At 56.0% G+C, this 24573-nt stretch overlaps 1 long non-coding RNA gene across 1 annotated transcript in view; it reads right to left on the bottom strand.

Moving 5' to 3' along the window:
• LOC140393048 (uncharacterized) overlaps window positions 1-24573 on the bottom strand; it is a 49200-nt gene that overhangs the window by 21090 nt on the left and 3537 nt on the right. The window lies entirely within an intron of this gene.

The raw sequence follows: 24573 nt of genomic DNA on the forward strand, positions 1-24573 counted from the left end.
CTCAAGGATAAACCCGAACACCAACAAAAACACAGCCCTCTCTCGACACTCACCCAATCTCAGTCTCTCACCTAAACTCAGATGCACTCTGTTCCAATCAGCACTCATTCACTCACCTAAACTCAGATGCACTCTGTTCCAATCAGCACTCAGTCACTCACCTAAACTCAGATGCACTCTGTTCCAATCAGCACTCAGTCACTCACCTAAACTCAGATGCACTCTGTTCCAATCAGCACTCAGTCACTCACCTAAACTCAGATGCACCCTGTTCCAATCAGCACTCCGTGACTAAAGGCACTCCTGCCACACCTTTTGTGCACTCACCTCTCCCAGCACTGTCCCAGCTCTCTCCTCCCGCGCTTTTTAAATCTCCCGGCTCTCTCCTCCGGCGCTGTTTTCGCTGTCCCGGCTCTCGCCTCCCGCGCTTTTTAAATCTCCCGGCTCTCTCCTCCGGTGCTGTTTTCGCTGTCCCGGCTCTTTCCTCTCGCGCTTTTTAAAACTCCCGGCTCTCTCCTCCGGCGCTGTTTTCGCTGTCCCGTCTCTCTCTTCCCGCGCTTTTTAAATCTCCAGGCTCTCTCCTCCTGCGCTGTTTTCGCTGTCCTGGCTCTCTCTCCTCGGGCGCTGTTTTCGCTGTTTAGGGCCTCTGCCCACAGGCCCGCCTCTATCTCTGCTCCAAGCTCGTCTTCCTACTTGCCCTTAAGCTCCTCCACCAGAGTGTCCTCCGATTCCAAAAGTTCCTGGTAGATATCTGATACCTTCCTGTCTCCCACTCAGGTACTGGAGGCTACTCTGTCCTGTATGCCCCATGGCGGCAGCGGCGGGTAGGCCGGAACCTGCCTTCTCAAGAAATCTCACACCTGCAGATATCTAAACCCATTCCCTGCTGGCAATTCAAATTTATCCTCCAAGGCTTTCAAGCTGGGGAAGCTCCCGTCTATAAATAGATCCTCCATTCTCCTAATTCCTGCCCTTTGCCATCTCCAGAACCCACCATCCAGCCTCCCCAGTACAACCCGATGATTATTATAAATCGGGGTCCAAACCGATGCTCCCTCCACTCTCTTATGTCTCCTCCACTTCCCCCAGATTCTCAGATTTGTGGAGTATCGGGCCGGCGAGAACGGAAGAGGTGCCATTATCAGTGCTCCCAAACTTGTGTCTTTATATGACGCCACCTCCATCTGCTCCCGCACTGACCCCTCCCCCACTACCCACTTCAAATCATGGCTAAATTAGCCACCCAGTAGTAATTGCAAAAGTTCGGAAACGCCAACCCACCCTCCCCCCAACTGCGCTCCAGCAACACCATCCTCACTCGCGGGGTTTTACCCGCCCACACAAAGCTTATTCACCCGCTTGAAAAAGGCCTTAGGGATGAAGATGGGGAGGCACTGAAAGACAAACAGAAATCTGGGGAGGACCGATATTTTCACGGTCTGTACCCTCCCCGCCAGTGAAAGCTGGAGCATGTCCCATCTCTTAAAGTCCTCTTTCATTTGTTCTATGAGCCGGGATAGGTTTAATTTGTGCAGTGCCTCCCATTCCCGGGCCACCTGTATTCCCAGATACCGAAAGCTCCTTCCTACCATTCTAAACAGCAGCTCTCCCAGTCTCTTCTCCTGTCCTCTTGCCTGGATCACGAACATCTCGCTTTTACCCATGTTCAATTTATACCCCGAAAAATTACCAAATTCCCCTAAGATCCGCATAACTTCCCCCATCCCCTCCAACGGGTCTGAAATATACAAGAGCAGGTCATCTGCGTAAAGGGGGACCTGGTGCTCCACCCCCCCCCCCCCACCGCCTCCCCGCCCCCCCCCCCCCCGACCCCCCACCCCACCCCCCGCGAACCAGCCCTTTCCAGTTCCTAGAGGTTCTTAACGCCATGGCCAATGGCTCTATGGCCAGAGCAAACAGTAGCGGTACACTCGCTACTGGTGCCTGATAGAACAACCGCACCCAGTCAATGAAGCCCTCACCAAACCCAAACCTTCCCAGTGGCTCCCAAAGGTAATCCCACTCCCCCCCGATCAAAAGCCTTCTCCGCATCCATCGCTACCACCACCTCCACCTCCTCTCTTTCTGAGGGCATCATAATAACATTTAAAAGCCTTCAAACATTGGCCTTGCATTGCCTGCCCTTTACAAACCCCGACTGCTCTTCCCCTATCACCCCCGGGACACAATCCTCTATCCTTGTGGCCAGTATCGTAGCCAGCAGTTTGGCGTCCACATTCAGTCGAGTAATTGGCCTGTATGACCCGCATTGCTCAGGATCCTTCTCCCGTTTCAGGATCAATGAAATTGAGGCCTGCGACATTGTTGGGGGAGGACTCCCTTCTCTCTTGCTTCATTAAATGTCCTCACCAGCAGTTGGCTCCATATCTCTGAAAGCCCCTTATAGAATTTCACCGGGTCGCCTTCCGGCCCCGGGGCCTTGCCCGACTGCATGCCCTCCAGCTCCTCGATTATGTCCTCAATTTCAATTGGGGCTTCCACCAGATCCTCATCCACCCTCGGGAACCTCAACTGACCCAAAAACTGCCTCATCCCCTCCACCTCAGCTGGGTGTTGCGACTCATATAATTTGCTGTAAAAGTCCTTAAATACCTCATTCACCCCCACTGGGCACAGGACCGTGATCCCACCTCTACTCTTTACTCTCCCTATCTCCCTGGCCACCTCCCTTTTTCTGAGCTGGTGCACTAACATCCTGCTCGCCTTTTCCCCATACACATAAATCGCCCCGCTTGCCTTCCTCAGCTTTCCCAACGCTTTCCCTGTAGTCAACAGCCCAAACTCCGCCTGTAACCTCTGCCGCTTCCTCAGTAACCCCGCATCCAAGGCCTCTGAGTATCTCCTGTCCACCTGGCGTATCTCCTCAACTAACCTATCCCTCTCAGCCCGTTCCACCTTTTCTCTGTGGGCCCGTATAGAGATTAATTCCCCTCTGACCACTGCCTTCAAAGCTTCCCAACCCGTTGCTGCAGAGATCTCCCCCGTATCATTTGTTTCCAGGTGGCTTTGGATGGACTTGTTCACCCGCCCACAGATCGCTTCATCCGCTGACAACCCCACACCCAGCCTCCATAGCGGACGTTGTCCTCTCTCCACACTAACCCGTAGATCCACCCAATGTGGGGCATGATCCGATACTGTGATTGCCGAGTACTCAGTATCCACCACCCCCGGTATTAGAGCCCTGCTCGGAACAAAAAAGTCGATGTGAGAGTATACCTTGTGGACATGGGAGAAAAATGAAAACTCCTTCGCCCTTCGCCGTGCGAACCTCCATGGGTCTACTCCCCGCATCTGTTCCATAAACACCTTCAATTCCTTTGCGGAGGCTGCACCCTCCCTGTCCTGGATTTTGACCGGTCCAATTCCGGATCAATGACTGTCTTAAAATCTCCCCCCATGATTAAGTTATGTGACTCTAAATCTGGGATATTACCTAACACCCGCCTCATAAATTCCACATCGTCCCAATTTGGAGCATATACGTTCACAAGTACCACCCGCACCCCCTCCAGCTTCCCACTCACCATTATGTACCTACCCCCCGTCTGACACGATTCCCCCTGCCTCGAGTGCCACCCGTTTATTGATCAAAATCGCTACCCCAGCCCTAAGTGGAATACTTGGCCAACCCACCCATTTCTCAATCTAGTCTGGTCTGTAACCTTTAGATGTGTCTCTTGTAGCATTGCCACGTCCGCCTTCAGCCCCCTCAAATGCGCAAACACGCGAGCCCTCTTGACCTGCCCATTCAGCCCTCTAACGTTCCATGTAACCAGACTGCCCCCCCCCCACTCCCCCCCCCCCCCCCACCCGCCGACTAGCCATCACCCTTTTTAGGCCAGCTTCCAGTTCGTGTCCCCAGCCTCCTCGAGCCCGCCCTCGGGCATTCGCCGTCCCCGACCTCCCATTTGTACCCTAGTAACAGTTCCTCCCCTGCCAGCAGAGCAGCTCCACCCCCCATCCACCCCACTCCGCTCCCTCCCCCCCTGATAACAGCACCAGAAACCCATCCCCCCATATCAAGCTCAAGCTTAACCCCTGCTCGCTGACCTAGCTGACTTGATAGCTCCCACCCATGGCACCAAACAGTCTGTCTCCCCAATGTTCTCTCACCTCTGCCCCCACTTGGACAAACATATTCAAAGCATCACATTCCCCAGTAAACAAACATCAGAAAAAACAGTGGAAAAACAACCACATAAAAGAGCGACAGAAACCACCCCCCTCCACCCAGATCCCAGTAAGACAAAGTTAACTTTAGCCAGCAAAATAGCCTCTCATTGCACATAACACTACTTATTCAAACCAGCACAAAAGCGATTGTCAACAAACCGCCATTGCAATACTCTCCCCAAGGATTCAGTTCTTTAGTTCACCTCCAGTCTTTCTTCCTTGATGAAAGTCAACGCATCGTCTGGTGTTTCGAAGTAAAAATCCTGGGCGTCATTGTGCGACCCCCCAGAGGGTCGGAGAATGGCCGTTGGCCGCCGTGAATCCCGCCCCCGCCGGTTGCCGAAGTCTCCGAAGGGAGAAAAGTCGGTGGGGCGTTAATGGCGCCGCTGCCGCGGAGAATGTCACGGGTCTGCGCAAGGCAGCCGATTTTCGGCCTGCCGATATTCTCCCTTCCGGATGGGCCGAAGTCCCGTCGACGTGATGACCGTTCACGTCGACGTGAATCAAACCTCCTTTTCATCGGCGTGACCCGGTGCTCCAGGCTCACGCCGACCAGCGTGGAGGTGAGTGACGGCCTGGGGGGTTGGCCGCTGGGCAGGCAATGGCGTGGCCGCAGTCTGAATGTGTGGGGAGAGGTGTGTCTCGGGTTGTGTGTGTGTGTGTGTGCGGCGGGGGGGGAGGGGTGGTTAGAGTAGGCTGGGCTCCGGGGGAGTGCCGGGAGGGGGTCCGTGCCGGGGTGGAGGTTGGGGGGGGGGGTCCGGCCGGGGTGGAGGTTGGAGGGGGGTCCATGCTGGGGTGGAGGTTGGGGGGGGGTCCGTGCCGTGCCAGGGTGGAGGTTGGGGGGGGGTCCGTGCCGTGCCGGGGTGGAGGTTGGGGGGGGGGTCCGTGCTGGGGTGGAGGTTGGGGGGGGGCTCCGTGCCGTGCCGGGGTGGAGGTTGGGGGGGGTCCGTGCCGTGCCGGGGTGGAGGTTGGGGGGGGGTCCGTGCTGGGGTGGAGGTTGGGGGGGGGTCCGTGCCGTGCCGGGGTGGAGGTTGGGGGGGGTCCGTGCTGGGGTGGAGGTTGGGGGGGGGGTCCGTGCCGGGGTGGAGGTTGGGGGGGGTCCGTGCTAGGGTGGAGGTTGGGGGGGGGGTCCGTGCCGTGCCGGGGTGGAGATCGGGGGGGGTCCGTGCTGGGGTGGAGGTTGGGGGGGGTCCGTGCCGTGCCGGGGTGGAGGTTGGGGGGGGTCTGTGCCGAGGAGGGGGATGGGAGGGCAAGTGAGTTGGTCCACCTGGCCAGGTGCCAGCCTCCAACAGTTGGACCCATGCGGTCCATGCCACCTGGCTGGGGGGAGGAGGGGTTATGGGCAATGATGACATGTCGTCGTTCCCCTCCCCCCCACCAGGCCGTCATGTTTTCAGATCATCCAGCGATGTTGGCCGCCGTGGTGGCAGCCGCTCATGTCTATGTTGCCCTGGATGAGGAGGAGGAGGAGGAGGAGCGTGCCAGAGAGGCGGCGCAGGCTGCCGCAGAGGGGCAGGCGGCAGCCGCCCAGGCTGGAGGGACACCTGACCGACAGGACGAGGAGGGGGAGGAGGACGTCGCGGCCCCACGGCAACGGAGGCACCCGAGGGCGCCCCGTGTGTACCGGCCCCGGCAGTCATACCAGGACCTCACGGACCGGGAATGCAGGAGGAGACTGCGGATGAGCCAGGAAACCGTGGCACACATCTGCCACCTGCTGGCACACCTGTCACCGCGTGGCACTGGCGGGGGACACCCTCTCCCCGTGTCCGTCAAGGTTACGGTGGCCCTGAACTTTTATGCAACAGGGCCATTCCAGGCACCGAGTGGGGACCTGTCCGGCATATCGCAGACATCGGTGCACCGGTGCATCCGGGCAGTGACAGATGCCCTATATGCCATGGCGCACCACTACATCCGCTTCCCCATGGACCGGGCCAGCCAAGATGCCCGGGCCGTGGGCTTCTCTGCCGTGGCCGGGTTCCCCATGGTCCAGGGCGCGATCGATGGGATGCACGTCGCCGTGCGGCCACCTGCAGATAACAGGGCCGTGTTCACTAATAGGAAGGGGACCTATTCGATGAACGTACAGGTGGTCTGCGACCACCGCATGATGATCCTGCACGTCTGCGCCCGTCACCCAGGCAGTGTACACGACTCATTCGTGTTGTCGCGGTCATCCATCCCCGGCATGTACGAGGGACGCCATCCACCGGCTGAGGGGCTGGTTGCTGGGCGACAGGGGCTACCCATTGCGATCGTGGCTGATGACGCCTATACGGAGGCCACGCAATGAGGCGGAGAACCGCTACAATGATGCCCATGTAGCGACAAGGGGAGTGATCGAGAGGTGCTTTGGCGTGCTGAAGATGCGTTTCAGGTGCCTGGACCTCTCTGGGAGAGCCCTCCAGTATCGGTCAGATAGGGTCGGCCGCATCATTGTGGTGTGCTGCGTCCTGCACAACATAGCCCAGCAAAGGGGCGATGTGCCGTAGGCAGAGGAGGGCGGAGTGGTGGAGCAGCAGGAAGAGGCCCAGTCCTCCCCAGATGAGGGGGATGAGGGCAATGGTCAGGGCAGACGGGCTAGACACAGGCGGGTGGCTGTCCACCGTTACCGGCTGGCCCAGCGGGCACGGGACAGACTGATAGACGCCCGCTTCACTGACTAGATGGGCGTGGGAATCGGGTAGTATGGCCACAGACCGCACACCATGGCAACAGCCGACCACCCACACCCCCCACCCATCCACCCACCCAGCACCCTCACCACCCTCCCCAACTCCACCCACCCCACCCGCATGCACACCCCCCCCCCCCCCCCCCCCCATTGCCGATCCACCTGCGGCACAACGGGCCGGGCTCACACAGTTGTGGGTGGACGCGTGTCTATCGCAGGCCATGGAGGATGATGACAACCCGCCCTGCGATGAGCTCCTGGCTCTACATCATTGGACTATGTCTGACCCATGGCCACAGTACCACCATCCACCCGGACCATCCCTGCATGCGGCTGTGACACTGCAGCGCACGGTCCCGTCCTCTGCCCGGGGGATGTTGATGGCGGCCCAGGGGGAAGGGGGCAGACTCACCTGGGGCTGAGGTAAGACCACCCCTCACACACACACTTGCGCTCAACGTACATGACACCCCCGCACACTTTGGACAGAGCACAAAGGCAGCTTCGGTAGGTGTAACATTGACTTTAATAACCAAACGAGTTCATGCACGTGCCCTAGCCCCTAAAACTCATCTGTGCCCTGCACCCGTGCCAACTTACTCAGTGTCTAATTGCCTCCACCGCGGACGCCACCCGTGCGGTGTCAGCCTGGGTGGCACGCATGACCGGCACCACTCCCAGCTCCTGGACGCGGGTGGACTCCTCCACCTGCGACCGCAGCCGCCGCAAGCCGCCCGTCACCCTCTTCGCTCGTCTCCGGGTCGGTGGTTGCATCGGATCTATGTGTGGGTGTGGTAACTGCAGGAACCCGGGATCCATCTGGGCAGCAGATGTTCGCTTGGGCTGGGCTGCCCTCCGACCGCCCGGTCCCTCTGCTGCTCCTACCTCCACCTGCTGTACCGGGACGGCTGTGTTGTGCGCACCAGTGAGTGTACCAGACGCCTCATCACTAAAGTGCCCAACCGTGTTGAGTGTTTCTGCAATGGTGGAGGGTGTTGGTGACAGCAGTGGTGTTGTGTCGTGCTCTTCGTCCCACTCTGAGTCCATGGCACTTTGGGGTGGGGGTTCGTCTCCACCCATCCACTCTGAGTCACTGTCCGGTATTTCGTCTTCCTGGGTAGTGCTGTCCCGGGTAGGGGTGTCCTGGGTAGTGCTGTCCCGGGTAGGGGTGTCCTGGGTAGTGGTGTCCTGGGTAGTGGTGTCCTGGGTAGTGGTGTCCTGGCTCGGATGTGACGGGGGCCTGTGGCTGCCCCCCTCGTCGCTGGGTGGTCGCTCCCGCACGTGACGGGGGTGTCGTCTCCCTGTTGCTCCAGGTCTCTCCGTCTCCCGTGGTGTGCGAGGGGCATCCTGCGGGCGTCGCATGCTGGAGGGTGCGGGTCTCTCCGTCTCCTGTGGTCTCCGAGGGGCATCCTGCGGGCGTCGCATGCTGGAGGGTCCGGGTCTCTCCGTCTCCCGTGGTCTCCGAGGGGCATCCTGCGGGCGTCGCATGCTGGAGGGTGCGGGCCTCTCCGTCTCCCGTGGTCTCCGAGGGGCATCCTGCGGGCGTCGCGTGCTGGAGGCTGCGGGTCTCTCCGTCTCCCGTGGTCTCCGAGGGGCATCCTGCGGGCGTCGCATGCTGGAGGGTCCGGGTCTCTCCGTCTCCCGTGGTCTCCGAGGGGCATCCTGCGGGCGTCGCATGCTGGAGGGTGCGGGTCTCTCCGTCTCCTGTGGTCTCCGAGGGGCATCCTGCGGGAGTCGCATGCTGGAGGGTGCGGGTCTCTCCGTCTCCTGTGGTCTCCGAGGGGCATCCTGCGGGCGGTCTGCATCTGCGGGGATGGGTGCCTGGACGTTTGGTCCTGCGATACACAATGAAGCATGCATGGTTAGACATCAGGCAGTGATCAGGTGATACGGGGGAGGGGGATATAGTGTAAGGTTTCGGGCAATTCGGCCCTTTTGGAAAAACTCAGAGACTGTAAACTGACTTTTCAGCCAAGATAACAGAACCAGTTTTCCCAGCAGGCTTGGCCCGCTGAGCTGAGTAGGGACATAAGTACATAAATATTTACAAACACCCCCCTAGGAGCTACAAGGAAGAAGGAGCCAGACAACAAGATAACATCAAGACACAGACAAAGGGGCACGGGAATACACAGGAGGCTTGCATGCAAGCAGGACAATGGGATGGTCATAGCCCCATGCAAATGTAAATGACCTGGCCTCCACCAGAGCAGAATCCAATTAACACCCCATCAACATAGCGAGGTGAGAATAGCAGCCATCTCCGGAGCAGCTGGAAGACACTGAAATTCTCCACAGAAGAGCCTAACCTCGTTAAACTAGAAATCAGACTGTCTGAGTCCAGCATATTGCGCTGGAAAAGCCCCTAGAAAATCAGCGGTAGAGAAAAACCAAGTTGGAGGCGGACCTGGGGGAGGTACTCCAATCTTGACAGGAGCTACCGGCAGAAACTCACTGGGAGGAGGGGGGCGGAGCCAGCGCCAAATTCAAATCGCGCAGGTCTGCCTAGCTGGAAGAAGCGGACCTGCAAGGAATACCCGGAAACATACAGCTCTGACCGGCTCAAAGGGGGCGGGACCAGCGGGAACTTTAAAACTTACCTTTTTCAATGCAAAAGGGGCTGGCCGATCACAGAACAAAGCCAGGTAAAGCAATATAAAAGGGGCTGTGTTTTCAATTGGGGGGCTCTTCGTTCTTGGCTCGACCTCTGCACCCCTGACTTGACCTCTGCAGCCTGTGACCGTAAGTACTCTGCAGCAGCTTGCGAAACTCCCTTGGCTTTAATAGTGGTTGAGGCTTTGGGGAAGGGAACTTGTTTTGTGCCTTGTGATATTGCTAAAACCTGTGTAATCATAAGAATTTTCGTTGTGTCCGCTATATTACTTTTGAATAGACTTAGTTGTATTAGAGCATAAGATTTTATTGTGTTTCTTCTGTTGATGATTTTGACCTGGGTTTTACAATAAACCTTGATTTGATGTTAATTGGAGTCGTTTAAATTCTTCAATCCTTCACCAGCGATCTCTGACCAAGTCATTGTTAAAAATACTCCTCACCTTAATTCCGGGTTCAAGAATCGAGGGTCATCTTGAGCGATTCACTCAGGACAGACTGCTGGTTAGGGAATAAACAGCAGTGTCCTATTCTCTCTCTTGGGAAAGCTACTCTAGTGGAGTAGGAACCGGGTGGGTGTTGTACCACCGGCAAGAGAGAGAATCACCTGGGTATTGGTAGGGGTCTGGAGATCTGTGTGATATAAGTCTCAGGCTGTCGGTTAGGAATAAACGGCAGGCTTGAATCAGTGCTCTCTTCAGTGGAAGTGTCCCAGTGCGACATCCCCTGGCCTCTGAAGTTTCAGTGCCGGCTGGAGAGAGACACACACAGATATTCAAACCCCAGATATCGGCCCAGTAGTGGAGTAGCGGAGATGGCACCCTCTACAATGGCGACCGCGGCAGGAGCCCGGTGGTTTGGAGTATGTGACTTGGCAGAGGGGGTGAGGGAACGAAGCAAAATGGAGGAGAGAATATCCTCGTATTTGTGGCAAAAGGTCAACCTCACCAAACCTTGGGTCTCAGAATTAATCAATGCGGAGCAACCGGTAATGGCAGCGGCTGCATGGACAGACAGTAAGGCGCACAAAAAGCACTTGGAGAAGGCAGTTTGGCTGGTTTGCCTGTCTCAGCAGGTAGTCAACGCAGAGCAAAGGATCGAAGAGTTAGAGCAGGAGGCTAGCGCAGCGGAACGACTGCGGGGGGAAGTGGCAGAAATGAAACAGGAAAGCGAGTCTAACAGATGTGAGAAGGACTATCTCCACTGCCAGATAGTGGAGGGTAAAGAAAAGGAACGGAGGCTCCAGGGACTCTATGCTCGGAGTACAGAGCAGTGTAGGAAGCTGGAGGGGAAGTTCCGGGACATCCAGGCAGCGTACCGAGTGGCTCGCGAGGAAGTAGGGGACTGTGCCCATGGGCCGTGCCAGGCACGAATAACGGAGTTGGAGGAGACCTTGTCCAAGTTCAGGGGACAGGTACACCTGGTAGGTCCAGGGGGGTTCCCTAGGGGCAAGGTGCTCCTCGCAGCGGATGATTCCCCAAAGGCCAAGGGGAATAGACCGCCTCCTGAGGCACCGGGATTGTGTTCGGGTCGGCAGGGGGGGATCGGACTGCACGTTCAGGAGCAAGTCCAAGGGGGGTCGGCAGGGTACCCCCAGCTGGCGGCGTGTCCGCCTGGTTTCGTATGTGGGTCCCCATGGGATGGGGACAGACCGCTGCCTGGGATGCCGGTGATGGGGCCGGGTCAGCAGGTAGGGTTTGGACCGCCCGGTCAGGGGCAGGTCCAAGGGGGGTCAGTGGTGTATCCCCAGATAGCGGCGTCTCCTATATGGGTAGTTAGCCCGGGGACAGGGGGGCTACCCAACGAGGCAGGAGAGCTGGACAGTGGGGAGGAGGAGCAGGAACCCCAGGTAGGGCAGATGTGCCCTGTCAGGCAAAGAAGGTATGGTCCCCCGGCGGGGATGGCAAACAGGGGACCGGTTGAGGGTGACATTATCGTTCCTCATGGGGCATCCGCGCTCAGGGGGATGGTGGCCCACGTTCCCAGACTAACTCCAAAGGGGGATCCGTCGCTGCATTTTATGGAGGTGGAACAGGCTGCCAACATCAATGACTGCGACGAAGGGGAGCAAATAAAGATGCTCCTGATAACCCTAGATGCCCAGCTATGCAGGACAGTGACCTCTGGGAATGGGGGAAGACCTGACACCTGGGCGGCAGCACAGACTGCTGTTCTGGAGGCAATGGGCTTGAATCTGGGGAGCCCTTTCATGAGGGTGGGGGAAACCAAGCAGCAACCAGGGGAATCTCCCACCATGTTCGCAGACAGACTGTGGACTGTCTATATGGAGGCATGCGGGGTTCCCGCGGATAGACGGAATTTAGATGAGAGAACAGCCCACTGGCTGAAGACCCTCGTAGCTAACTGTCTCCCCCACGTTAGGGCAAAGGCCGAACACTGGTTCGACCCGCAGAGTCCGGACCTTAATGAGGCAGAGGTCCTTAGGAAACTTACCCTCGCATATCGTAATGGGGAGAGGGGTGAGGACAAGCCCCTTAAGGGTAGGGTGCATGAAATCGCGCCAGCAGCCCCTAAGAGAGAGTGGAAGCATGAGGGCACCCGGACCTCCGACGAGAAACCGGTATGCTACGGGTGTGGGAAGGCCGGGCATTTCAAGAGGGAATGTAGAAACCCTAGCAAGCAGGAGAGGGCTCCCGCAGTAGAGAGTCAGACCCCGGCGGTAGGAGCAGCTGCCCCGGGAACCATCGAGATAAGTAAAATTCTAGCCCTTTTGCAAGGCTCAGGACAGGTGGCAATGGCAACGGGCCAGGGCCTGCCCGCACCCACACCACAAGAACCCGTATGACTACCCAGGGAGCAGCCTCAGGAAAAAGGGAGCGCAGGGGTAGTTCTAGCCCCAGACCCTGGTCCGGTCCAGGTGCAGGGTCCCATTCTGGAGGCTGCCTCAGGGGCTATTTGCAGTTTAAATCCCTTAAGGTGGGACCCATGCGAACGCCACATCAGTCAATTTAAATTGTTCCACCCCATAAGGACAAGAAAGAGCAAGGTGGGGGGAAGACTGGGTGTGGTAGTGGAGAAACCCCCCGTAGAATTAACGACGGTGGGGGAGGTCCCTGACTCCACGGTCACACAACCGGTGACAAGGTGCTGTCCCGAAGGGGCAGTCCCAAAGAAACCGACCGTGCTGCAAGCACCCAGCCCAGGGACAGTAACGATTCCCAAGCCCTTACCTGTGGGTCAGGTAGCCTGCCTTAGTATAGAGGCTAAGGAGGCGGAGGAAGTGGAGGTATCACCTTGGGCTTGGGAACCAGTCGGGGGACGAGGGAGCAATCGGGTCTCCAAGCCCCCGGTAAGATGGTCCCCATCACACCTCCCTGTCACCCGGTCCCGCAGTAAGGGGGCCCGAGTGGAAGGGAGCGATGAGGGATCACCGAACCCTGTTGGGAAAGGAGAGGCAAGGGGCAGCCCGAACCCCCGGGAGGGGACGGTCTGGCCCGAGCCATTGGACCAAACAGGTGAACTGCCCCAGTTTAGCGGGGCACAGTTTTAATTTGGCCACCCGGAGACGGGTGGCATTGTATATAGCATTCCCCCCCTGTTAGTTCTAATTAGTGTGTAGTTGTGTGTGAAGTATTTAGGATCGTGGGAACACAGAAGCGCCTGGTGCAAGGGTAAAATGATGAAGCACCAGGCACTAGGACCCTGGTGCAGCCGGGCTGTAAACACAGAATCACAGACAGGCTGCGGCAACTTCAAAGCGGGAGCTGCTGCTGCCGCCGGATAGCGGCAGGCACTAGGACCCTGGGGAGCCGGGCTGTGGACACAGAATCACAGACAGGCTGCGGCAACTTCAAAGCGGGAGCTGATGCTGCCGCTGGATAGAACCCATGCACTTTAAGGTAGGTAGGGCTGTAGAGGCAAGAATGTGTTTTGATTTTTTACAGATGGGGCACCCGACGATGTGGAGTTTGATGATCTTGGCGATGGTGGGACCGGGAGAACTCCGCAGAGGCGAGACAGAAGAGTCCTTCGACTGACCGGGTTAGGGTGACTGAGGGCAGGCGGGTGTGTTCAACCTGTGAGGGGGACCTTCCTTTGGGGAGACGGTGGTGGCCCAGGAAGCTGAGGCTGGACATGAGGGATCGGTCCTCGGACTGGGAACGGACTGGACAACACCTACCGGACCATCACAGGATCACCGTTTGCGGGGATAAGGGGTGGGCTTCTGACCAGGGCATTTATTTGTGTTCATGGGGATCTACCAAGGCATGTCCACAAGGGGCATTAATCACTTTTGTAAGGTGGTGGCAGAACCCAGGGAACGGGATAAATTGACCGCAGTGGGGAGGGATGTGTAACGCCCAGGGAAGGGATGACTGTAGAAGCTACCGAACTGCTGGTTCAGGTAAAGCGACCCCTGCCCACAGCCCAACCGATCGACCCTCACAACTGTCCGATCACCACCAGGGGGGGGGCCTGAGAATGGTTTAGTGTTTGCCCCACAAAGGAAATGTTGTACAGGGGGTACATTGTGCTGTCGCCTCAGTTGGACTAAACCTCTCAGCTGCAGGTATCGACGATGGAGAGTAAATGAAGAGCCCTCAACGGGAAGAAGCGAAGTGCAGCCAAGAAAGGAGGATCCTTGGTGAAATAAAACAGATGCAATTGTAAATAGTTGTATGGATTCGCAGGTCCCAGTTACTTGACTGTGATATATGTACAGGGACCCTTACGTTTGGGGTTCCGGTGAAATGTGTATATGTTACTGTCTGCTTGAATTAAGTATGGTCTTGTCTTTCCCTTTTATTGAAATCAGGGGTAGCCTAGATTAAGGGAACTGTCTTGGGACTTGTAGTTTCGCATGTTGTTGAGGGGGGGCCTACGGTCCACACAAAAGGAAATAATTGCCCTTCACCTGTGTCGATACGGTCCAAGCATGTAGGGACGTATCGAAGGGGCATCTGTAAGGTTTCGGGCAATTCGGCCCTTTTGGAAAAACTCAGAGACTGTAAACTGACTTTTCAGCCAAGATAACAGAACCAGTTTTCCCAGCAGGCTTGGCCCGCTGAGCTGAGTAGGGACATAAGTACATAAATATTTACAAACACCCCCCTAGGAGCTACAAGGAAGAAGGAGCCAGACAACAAGATAACATCAAGACACAGACAAAGGGGCACGGGAATACACAGGAGGCTTGCATGCAAGCAGGACAATGGGATGGTCATAGCCCCATGCAAATGTAAATGACCTGGCCTCCACCAGAGCAGAATCCAATTAACACCCCATCAACATAGCGAGGTGAGAATAGCAGCCATCTCCGGAGCAGCTGGAAGACACTGAAATTCTCCACAGAAGAGCCTAACCTCGTTAAACTAGAAATCAGACTGTCTGAGTCCAGCATATTGCGCTGGAAAAGCCCCTAGAAAATCAGCGGTAGAGAAAAACCAAGTTGGAGGCGGACCTGGGGGAGGTACTCCAATCTTGACAGGAGCTACCGGCAGAAACTCACTGGGAGGAGGGGGGCGGAGCCAGCGCCAAATTCAAATCGCGCAGGTCTGCCTAGCTGGAAGAAGCGGACCTGCAAGGAATACCCGGAAACATACAGCTCTGACCGGCTCAAAGGGGGCGGGACCAGCGGGAACTTTAAAACTTACCTTTTTCAATGCAAAAGGGGCTGGCCGATCACAGAACAAAGCCAGGTAAAGCAATATAAAAGGGGCTGTGTTTTCAATTGGGGGGCTCTTCGTTCTTGGCTCGACCTCTGCACCCCTGACTTGACCTTTGCAGCCTGTGACCGTAAGTACTCTGCAGCAGCTTGCGAAACTCCCTTGACTTTAATAGTGGTTGAGGCTTTGGGGAAGGGAACTTGTTTTGTGCCTTGTGATATTGCTAAAACCTGTGTAATCATAAGAATTTTCGTTGTGTCCGCTATATTACTTTTGAATAGACTTAGTTGTATTAGAGCATAAGATTTTATTGTGTTTCTTCTGTTGATGATTTTGACCTGGGTTTTACAATAAACCTTGATTTGATGTTAATTGGAGTCGTTTAAATTCTTCAATCCTTCACCAGCGATCTCTGACCAAGTCATTGTTAAAAATACTCCTCACCTTAATTCCGGGTTCAAGAATCGAGGGTCATCTTGAGCGATTCACTCAGGACAGACTGCTGGTTAGGGAATAAACAGCAGTGTCCTATTCTCTCTCTTGGGAAAGCTACTCTAGTGGAGTAGGAACCGGGTGGGTGTTGTACCACCGGCAAGAGAGAGAATCACCTGGGTATTGGTAGGGGTCTGGAGATCTGTGTGATATAAGTCTCAGGCTGTCGGTTAGGAATAAACGGCAGGCTTGAATCAGTGCTCTCTTCAGTGGAAGTGTCCCAGTGCGACATCCCCTGGCCTCTGAAGTTTCAGTGCCGGCTGGAGAGAGACACACACAGATATTCAAACCCCAGATATCGGCCCAGTAGTGGAGTAGCGGAGATGGCACCCTCTACAATAGGGGAGGGGGGATATGGGGACTGGCTGTCGGTGGCTCACTCGCAAGTACGCCCCCGACCTCTGCATCAGCAACCTCCCGGTCCTCAGGTCCGCCAGCCAGTTCCAGGGCCCTTTCCTCGTGTACGGTCAGTGGCCTCTCATCAGCGGGCCCTCCTCCAGTCCTCACATGCTCCCTATTGTTGTGTGCGCGCTTCTCCTGTGGGGGGGGGGGGAGGGGTGCAGGGGTAAAAGGCAACAGTGTTAGGCAGGTATATGAATGCACGCCATTGGTTGCCCGTGCATTGCAGAGGTTAAGGTTAGGGCTGGATTCACTTGGGGATATGGGGGATATGGGGTATATGGGGGTGGCGGGGATATGGGGGCTATGGGGGAGGGGGGGATATGGGGGGGATATGAGGGAGGGGGGATATGGGGGATATGGGGGAGGGGGGATATGGGCGATATGGGGGATATGGGGGAGGGGGGGATATGGGGGATATGGGGGAGGGGGGATATGGGGGAGGGGGGATATGGGGGTCGGGGATATGGGGGAGGGGGATATGGGGAGGGGGGATATGGGGGAGGGGGGATATGGGGAGGGGGGGATATGGAGAGGCTCACCCTGCCTGCTCTGACGAGGTCGTTCACCTTCTTGTGGCACTGGGTGCCTGTCCGTGGTGTCAGGGCCACAGCGGTGACGGCCTCTGCCACTTCCCTCCACAGATGCCGGCTGTGGCGTGGGGCAACTCTGCGGCCGTGCCCGTGATACAGGGCGTCCGTCCTCTGCTCCACCGCATCCAGGAGCGCCTCCACATCGCGTGACTCGAACCTCGGGGCTGAGCGACGGCCAGCCATCCAGTCGGGTGTTGCGGTCGGGTGTTCCGGTCGGGTGGGGGGGAGCAGCGCGGCCTTATGAGCCGTCACGCCGTGCAGCGCGTATGACGCTGCACGGCGTGAACCACTGCGCAAGCGCGGATCCCGTTACGTCGCTGCTAGCCCATTTCGGGCCGGAGACTATCGACCCATTTTTCCGACGTGACGCAAGTCGGATTTGCGCCGTTTTTTGCGCCGATCGGCGGGACTTCCCGCCGATAACGGAGAATTTCGCCCCCTGTTCCTCATATGTGACCCACAGACGTGCTGGGTACAACGTCCCGAACTTCACCCCCTTCTTAAAGAGGGCCGATTGTGCTCTTTGAAACACCGCTCGCGTCTTGGCCAAATCCGCGCCCAGGTCCTGATAAATGCGCAGCTCACAATTCTCCTACCTGCTGCTCCGTTCTTTGTTGGCCCACCGCAGAACGTGTTCCTTGTCCAAGAATCGGTGGAAACATACCACCATCACCTCGGCGGCGCGTTCGCTCAGGGCTTCTTCGCGAGGGCTCTGTGCAGTCTATCCACTTCCAGGGGCCGAGGGAACGACTCAGCCCCCATCAACTTCCCCAACATGTCTGTCACATAGACCCTCACATCCGATCCCTCACTGCCTTCAGGGAGGCTGACGATTCTCAGGTTCTGCCTCCTGGACCTGTTCTCCAGGTCCTCCAGCTCCTCCTGCATTCTTTTCTTTTTTTTAAAAATATATTTTATTCAAATCTTTTTCGGTCAAACAAGAACAGTACAGGATTTTCCCCTTTTTACAACTTTAAAACAATATAAATAATAATGATGACCGTTTTTTTTTAACAAATAAATAATATATTAACTAAACGGCAACTGCCAACAACAAAATAATAACTCTCCAATACAATAAAGTCCCACACGCCAGTATAAATAACTAATATTCAAACAACTATAGGAAACCCCTGAGGGCCCGCGTGGGCCCCCTTCCCCCCCTCCCCCCTGGGTTGCTGCTGCTACCTTCTCCATTTCCCTTATCGTTCTGCGAGGTAGTCAAGGAACAGTTGCCACCGCCTGGTGAACCTTTGAGCCGAACCTCTTAGTGCGTACTTTATCCGCTCCAATTTTATAAACCCTGCCATGTCGTTTATCCAGGCCTCCACGCCCGGGGATTTAGCTTCTTTCCACATAAGTAGAATCCTTCGCCAGGCTACGAGGGACGCAAAGGCCAAAACATCGGCCTCTCTCACCTCCTGCACTCCCGGCTCATCTGCAACCCCAAATATAGCCAACCCCCAGGCTGGTTTGACCCGGACCCCCACCACCTTTGAAATCACTTTTGCCACACCCACCCAGAACCCATGCAATACCGGACATGACCAAAACATGTGGGTGTGGTTCACCGGGCTTCCCGCGCATCTCCCGCACCTATCTTCCACTCCAAAAAATCTACTCAGCCTTGCTCCCGTCATATGCACCCTGTGTAGAACCTTGAATTGTATCAGGCTGAGCCTGGCACACGAGGACGAAGAGTTTACCCTACTTAGGGCATCTGCCCACAGCCCCTCCTCAATCTCTTCCCCCAGCTCCTCCTCCCATTTTCCCTTCAGCTCCTCTACCATCGTCTCCCCCTCATCTCTCATTTCCCTATATATATCTGACACCCTACCATCACCCACCCATGCCCCCGAAATCACTCTGTCCTGGATCTCTTGCGCCGGGAGCTGCGGACATTCCCTCACCTGTTGCCTCACAAATGCCCTCACTTGCATATAGCGAAATGCATTCCCAGGTGGCAACCCATATTTTTCTGTCAGTGCTCCCAGACTCGCGAACATCCCGTCTAAGAACAAGTCCTTCAATTTTGCAATTCCTGCTCGCTGCCAAGATTTAAATCCCCCATCTATCCTTCCCGGGACGAACCTATGGTTGTTCCTTATCGGGGACCACACTGAGGCACCCGTCACTCCCCTTATGTCGTCTCCACTGCCCCCAAATTTTCAGTGTTGCCACCACTACTGGACTTGTGGTGTACTTTTTCGGGGAGAACGGTAAAGGCACATCGCTAATGCTTGCAGGCAGGTTCCCCTACAGGACGCCATCTCTAGTCTTTTCCACGCCGCTCCCTCCCCTTCCCCCATCCACTTGCATACCATTGATATATTGGCGGCCCAATAATAGTCACTTAAGCTCGGCAGTGCCAGTCCCCCCCTATCCCTGCTATGCTGCAGAAACCCCCTCTTCACTCTTGGGGTCTTCCCAGCCCACACAAAGCTCATAACGCTCTTATCCACTTTTTTGAAAAAAGCCTTGATAATCATCACAGGGAGGCACTGGAACACAAAAAGAAATCGCGGAAGGACCACCATTTTGACCGCCTGTACCCTGCCCGCCAGTCACAGGGGCACCATGTCCCATCTCCTAAAATCCTCTTTCATCTGTTCCACCTATCTTCCTAAATTAAGCTTATGCAAGGTTCCCCAGTTCCTGGCTATCTGGATCCCTAGGTACCGAAAGTCCCTTGTTACTCTCCTCAGCGGCAAATCATCTATTACCCTGCTCTGTTCCCCAGGGTGCATCACAAACAGCTCACTCTTCCCCATATTCAGTTTATATCCCGAAAATTCCCCAAACTCCCTGAGTGTCTGCATTATCTCGGGCATCCCCTCCACTGGGTCCGCGACATACAACAACAAATCATCCGCTTATAATGACACCCGGTGCTCTTCTCCTCCCCTAAGTACTCCCCTCCACTTCCTAGAGCACCTCAGCGCTATGGCCAGTGGCTCAATTGCCAACGCAAACAGTATCGGGGACAGGGGACACCCCTGTCTTGTCCCTCTATATAGACGGAAGTAGTCAGATCGCTGCCTGTTTGTGATCACACTGGCCACCGGCACCCTATATAAAAGCTGAACCCACCCAATAAACCACTCTCCAAATCCAAATCTCCTCAACACTTCCCACAGGTAATCCCACTCCACTCTATCAAATGCTTTCTCAGCGTCCATCGCCACCACTATCTCCGCCTCTCCCTCCGGCGGGGACATCATCATCACACCTAGCAGCCTCCGTATATTAGTGTTTAACTGTCTCCCCTTAACAAACCCAGTTTGATCCTCGTGAACCACCCCTGGAACATAATCCTCGATCCTCGTCGCCATCACCTTGGCCAAGAGCTTGGCATCTACATTCAGAAGGGAGATAGGCCTGTAAGACCCGCACTGCAGCGGGTCTTTGTCCCTCTTCAGTAGCAACGATATCGTCGCCTCCGACATCGTCGGGGGCAACGTGTCCCCCCTTCCCTGGCCTCGTTAAAGGTTCTCGTCAGAAGCGGGGCTAGTAGGTCCATGTATTTCCTATAAAATTCCACCGGAACCCATCTGGTCCCGGGGCCTTCCCTGCCTGCATGCTCCCAATCCCTTTTACCACCTCCTCCACCTCAATCCGTGCTCCCAATCCTGTCCTCTCCTGCTCCTCCACCTTCGGGAATTCCAGCTGATCCAGGAAGTGCATCATTCCCTCCTTCCCTTCCGGGGTTGAGCCTTATACAGCCTCTCATAAAATGCCTTAAACACCCCGTTCACCCTCTCTGCTCCCCGTTCCAGCTCACCCTCCTCGTCCTTCACCCCACCTATCTCCCTCGCCGCCCCTCTCTTCCTCAATTGTTGGGCCAGTAACCGGCTCGCCTTCTCTCCGTACTCATACTGTACTCCCTGTGCCTTCCTCCATTGTGCCTCTGCCCTGCCCGTGGTCAGCAAGTCAAATTCCGTATGCAACCTTCGTCTTTCCTGTACAGTCCCTCATCCGGAGCCTCTGCATACTGCCTATCCACCCTCAAAATTTCTCGCAACAATCGCTCCCTCTCTTTACTCTCTTGTTTCCCCTTATGGGCCTTTATGGAAATCAGTTCCCCTCTGACCACCGCCTTCAGTGCCTCCTAGACCACTCCCACCTGAACCTCTCCAGGTACCTTTCGATACATCCCCTCAACCTTACACACACACCCTCATCCGCCAACAGTCCCATATCTAATCTCCAGAGTGGGTGCCGTTCCTTTTCCTCCCTACTTCCAGATCTACCCAATGTGAGGCATGGTCCGAGATGGCTATGGCCGAATACTCCGTCCCTGTCACCTTCGGATCAGTGCCCTTCCCAGGACAAAGAAGTCTATCCGAGAATACACCTTGTGGACATGGGAGAAGAAGGAAAACTCCCTACTCCTGGGCCTAGTGAATCTCCAGGGGTCTACTCCTCCCATCTGCTCCATGAAGTCCTTAAGCACCTTGGCCGCTGCCGGCCTCCTCCCGGTCCTAGACCTGGACCGGTGCAGCCCTGGATCCTGCACCGTGTTGAAATCTCCCCCCATTACCAACTTTTCCGCCTCCAGGTCCGGGATACGCCCCAGCATACGCTTCATGAAGTTTGCATCATCCCAGTTCGGGGCATATACGTTCACCAGAACCACCGCTTCCCCTTGTAATCTGCCACTCACCATCACGTATCTACCCCCACTGTCCGCTACTATGGTCCCTCGCCTCAAACACTACCCGTTTCCCCACTAATATAGCCACCCCTCTATTTTTCGCATCCAAGCCCGAATGAAATACCTGTCCCACCCATCCTTTACGTAATCTGACCTGATCCGCCAGTTTCAGATGCGTCTCCTGTAGCATGACCACATCTGCCTTTAATTTCTTTAAGTGCGCGAGTACCCTTGCCCTCTTAATCGGCCCATTCAGCCCTCTCACATTCCACGTGATCAACCGGGTCGGGGGGCTCTTTACCCCCTCCCCCCCCATGTCGACTAGCCATCCCCTTTTTTAGCCCAGCTCCTCACCCGGTTCCCATGCTCCCGTTTGTCCCCCCGACGGTGTCCTCCCGTCCCGACCACCCCGCCCCATAACAGCTCCCCCTTTCCCTTAGCAGCAGCAACCCAGTTCCCCCCCACCCCACCCCCCTCCGCTAGATCCCTTTCTAGCGTAATTGCTCCGCCCATGTTACTCCCAGAAGTCAGCAAACTCTGGCTGACCTCGGCCTCCCCCGTTTATCCTTGGCCCCCCATTGTGTATGGCCCCCTCCTGCGCTCCCTTTCCCGCCGCAATTACCATAGCGCGGGAACAAAGCCCGCGTTTCCCACTCGGCCCTGCCCCTAATGGCGCAGCTCCCTCTCTCCTTCCCCCTCTCCTTCCCCACCGGCGCCCACAATTCACCATACCCCCCCCCCACTCCCAACGAGGGGAATAGAGAAAATTCTCCCCCCCCCTTCCCCCTTCCCCATCCCATACAATCCTCCCACTACTTTATTACAGAAAACTCTTTCTCTCTCCAGTCTAGTCCAACTTCTCCTCCACAATAAATGTCCACGCCCCTTCTGCCGTCTCGAAGTAGTGATGTTTTGCTTGGTGTCTAACCCACAGTCGTGCTGGCTGCAGCATTCCAAATTTAACTTTCTTTCTATGTAGCACCGCCTTGGCCCGATTGAAACTCGCCCTCCTTTTCCCCACCTCAGCACTCCAATTCCGGTACACGCGGATCACCGCATTATCCCACCTGCAGCTCCGTAACTTTTTCGCCCATCTCAGGACCATCTCCCTGTCCTTATAGCGGTGAAACCTCACCACTATGGCTCGAGGTATTTCTACTGCCTTTGGTCTTTGCGCAAGGACTCGATATGCTCCCTCCACTTCCAAGGGCCCCGTCGGGGCCTCCGGTCCCATTAACGAGTGAAGCAATGTGCTCACATATGCCCCGACGTCCGCCCCCTCTGCACCTTCGAGAAGACCCAAAACTCTTAAGTTCTTTCTCCTCGAGTTATTCTCCAGGGCTTCCAGCCTTTCCACACACCTTTTATGCAGTGCCTCGTGCGTCTCTGTCTTCACCACCAGGCCCTGTATTTCATCCTCATTCTCAGCAGCCTTTGCCTTCACATCACGAAGCTCCAACTCCTGGGTCTTCTGTGCCTCCTTTAGCCCTTCAATCACCTGTAGCATCGGGGCCAACACTTCCTTCTTCAGCTCCTCCACACAGCGCCGCAGGAATTCTTGCTGTTCTGGGCCCCACACCGAACGGCCTCTTCCGCCGCCATCTTGCTTCGTGCTTCCCTTCCTTGCCGCTGCTCCTGAGGATCCTCTGCAATCCAGCCACTACTCTCTTCTTTCTCCATATATATCCGGGGGGATTCCCTTCTATTTCACGCACAACGGTTTTAGTCATCAAAAATTGCCGTTGGGGCTCCTAATAAGAGCCCAAAAGTCCGTTCCACCGGGAGGTGCCGAAACGTGCGACTCAGCTGGTCATCGCCGCACCCGGAAGTCGCCCCTGCATTCTTTTCTGGCGGTCATTCAGCATCTCCACGCTGGTCTCCAGAATGGTTAGGTATTCCTCGTGCTCGGACACCTTTTTCTCCACCTCCTGGATTGCACGTCCGTGAATTTCTGGATTCTGCACCACCAAGGCTTCAATCGAAGCCTTCATCAGGTCCAGTTAGTCCTTCTTAAGCTTGGTGAAGCAATCTTCAAAAAATATCACCAGCTGCTCCGTCGACCACTGTGCCGTCTTCCCATGGCCCTGCTTCTCCGCCATGCTGTCCCGCGTTGCCAGCTCTGCTTGCGTCTTCCTTGTAGAACTTTGTCATCTCACACGGCCACTTCTGGTCCAATTCTCCATAGACTGGAGGGAGATTTCTCCTCAATGTCTCACTCTTCACTGACTTATCCAATAAAACCCAGAAGAAAACGGGAGAAAAAGGTCCAAAAGTCTGTCACAGGCGGGAGCTATCAAACGTGCGACCTCCTTCTCCATGGCTGCCATCGGAAGTCCACCCCACCCCCATTTGTGGCAATACCTTATCATGCAGTCCCCTCAGGGGGAGGCGAGGAAAGCGAGGAACCTGCCTCTGGACAAAGTCCCGTACCTGTAGGTACCGAAACCCGTTCCCACCCAGCAATTCAAACTCCTCCTCCAATGCTTCCAGGCTCGGGAAACCCTTCTGAATGAAGAGATCCCCAAATCTCTCTATCCCTACCCGCTGCCACCTCCTAAAGAGCCCATCTAGTCCTCCCGGAGCAAAAAGGTGATTGTCACAGGTCGGTGACCACACTGACGCCCCCTCCAATCCCATATTCTGTCTCTATTGCCCCACACCCTCAGGGCCGCCACCACCACTGAGCTTGTGGAGTACCGAGCCGGTGAGAACGGCAGGGGCGCCGTCAAGAAAGCCTCTAAACCCGTCCCCTTACAGGATGTCGCCTCGACTCGCTCCCAAACCGGCCCTCCCCCACTACCCACTTCCTGACCATCGATATATTGGCCACCCAGTAATAATTAATAAAACTCGGGGGTGCCAGGCCCCCTTCCCCACGGCCACGTTCCAGGAGTGCCTTCTTCACGCTCGGGGTTTTGCCCGCCCACGCAAAACTCGAGATCGCTGCATTCATCTTCCTAAAAAAGGCCTTCGGGACAAAGATTGGAAGACATTGAAAAAAGAACAGCAGCCTCGGGAGGACTGTCATCTTCACCGTCTGCACTCCCCCCCCGCCAGTGTCAACGGGAGCATGTCCCACCTGCGGAAATGCCTTCTCATCTGGTCGACCGCTTTACCCAGGTTTAACTTGTGGAGCTGCCCCCAATCCCTACCCACCTGGATCCCCATAAACCTGAAACTCCTCCCCACCACCTTAAACGGTAACTCCCTCAGTCTCCTTTCCTGCCCCCGTGCCTGAATCACAAACACTTCAATCTTTCCCATATTTAGTTTGTAGCCTGAAAATCCGCCAAATTCCTCCAGTATTTCCATAATTCCAGC

The sequence above is a fragment of the Scyliorhinus torazame genome, chromosome 16 (genome assembly GCF_047496885.1).
Source record: "Scyliorhinus torazame isolate Kashiwa2021f chromosome 16, sScyTor2.1, whole genome shotgun sequence".
Classification (NCBI taxonomy): Eukaryota; Metazoa; Chordata; class Chondrichthyes; order Carcharhiniformes; family Scyliorhinidae; genus Scyliorhinus; species Scyliorhinus torazame.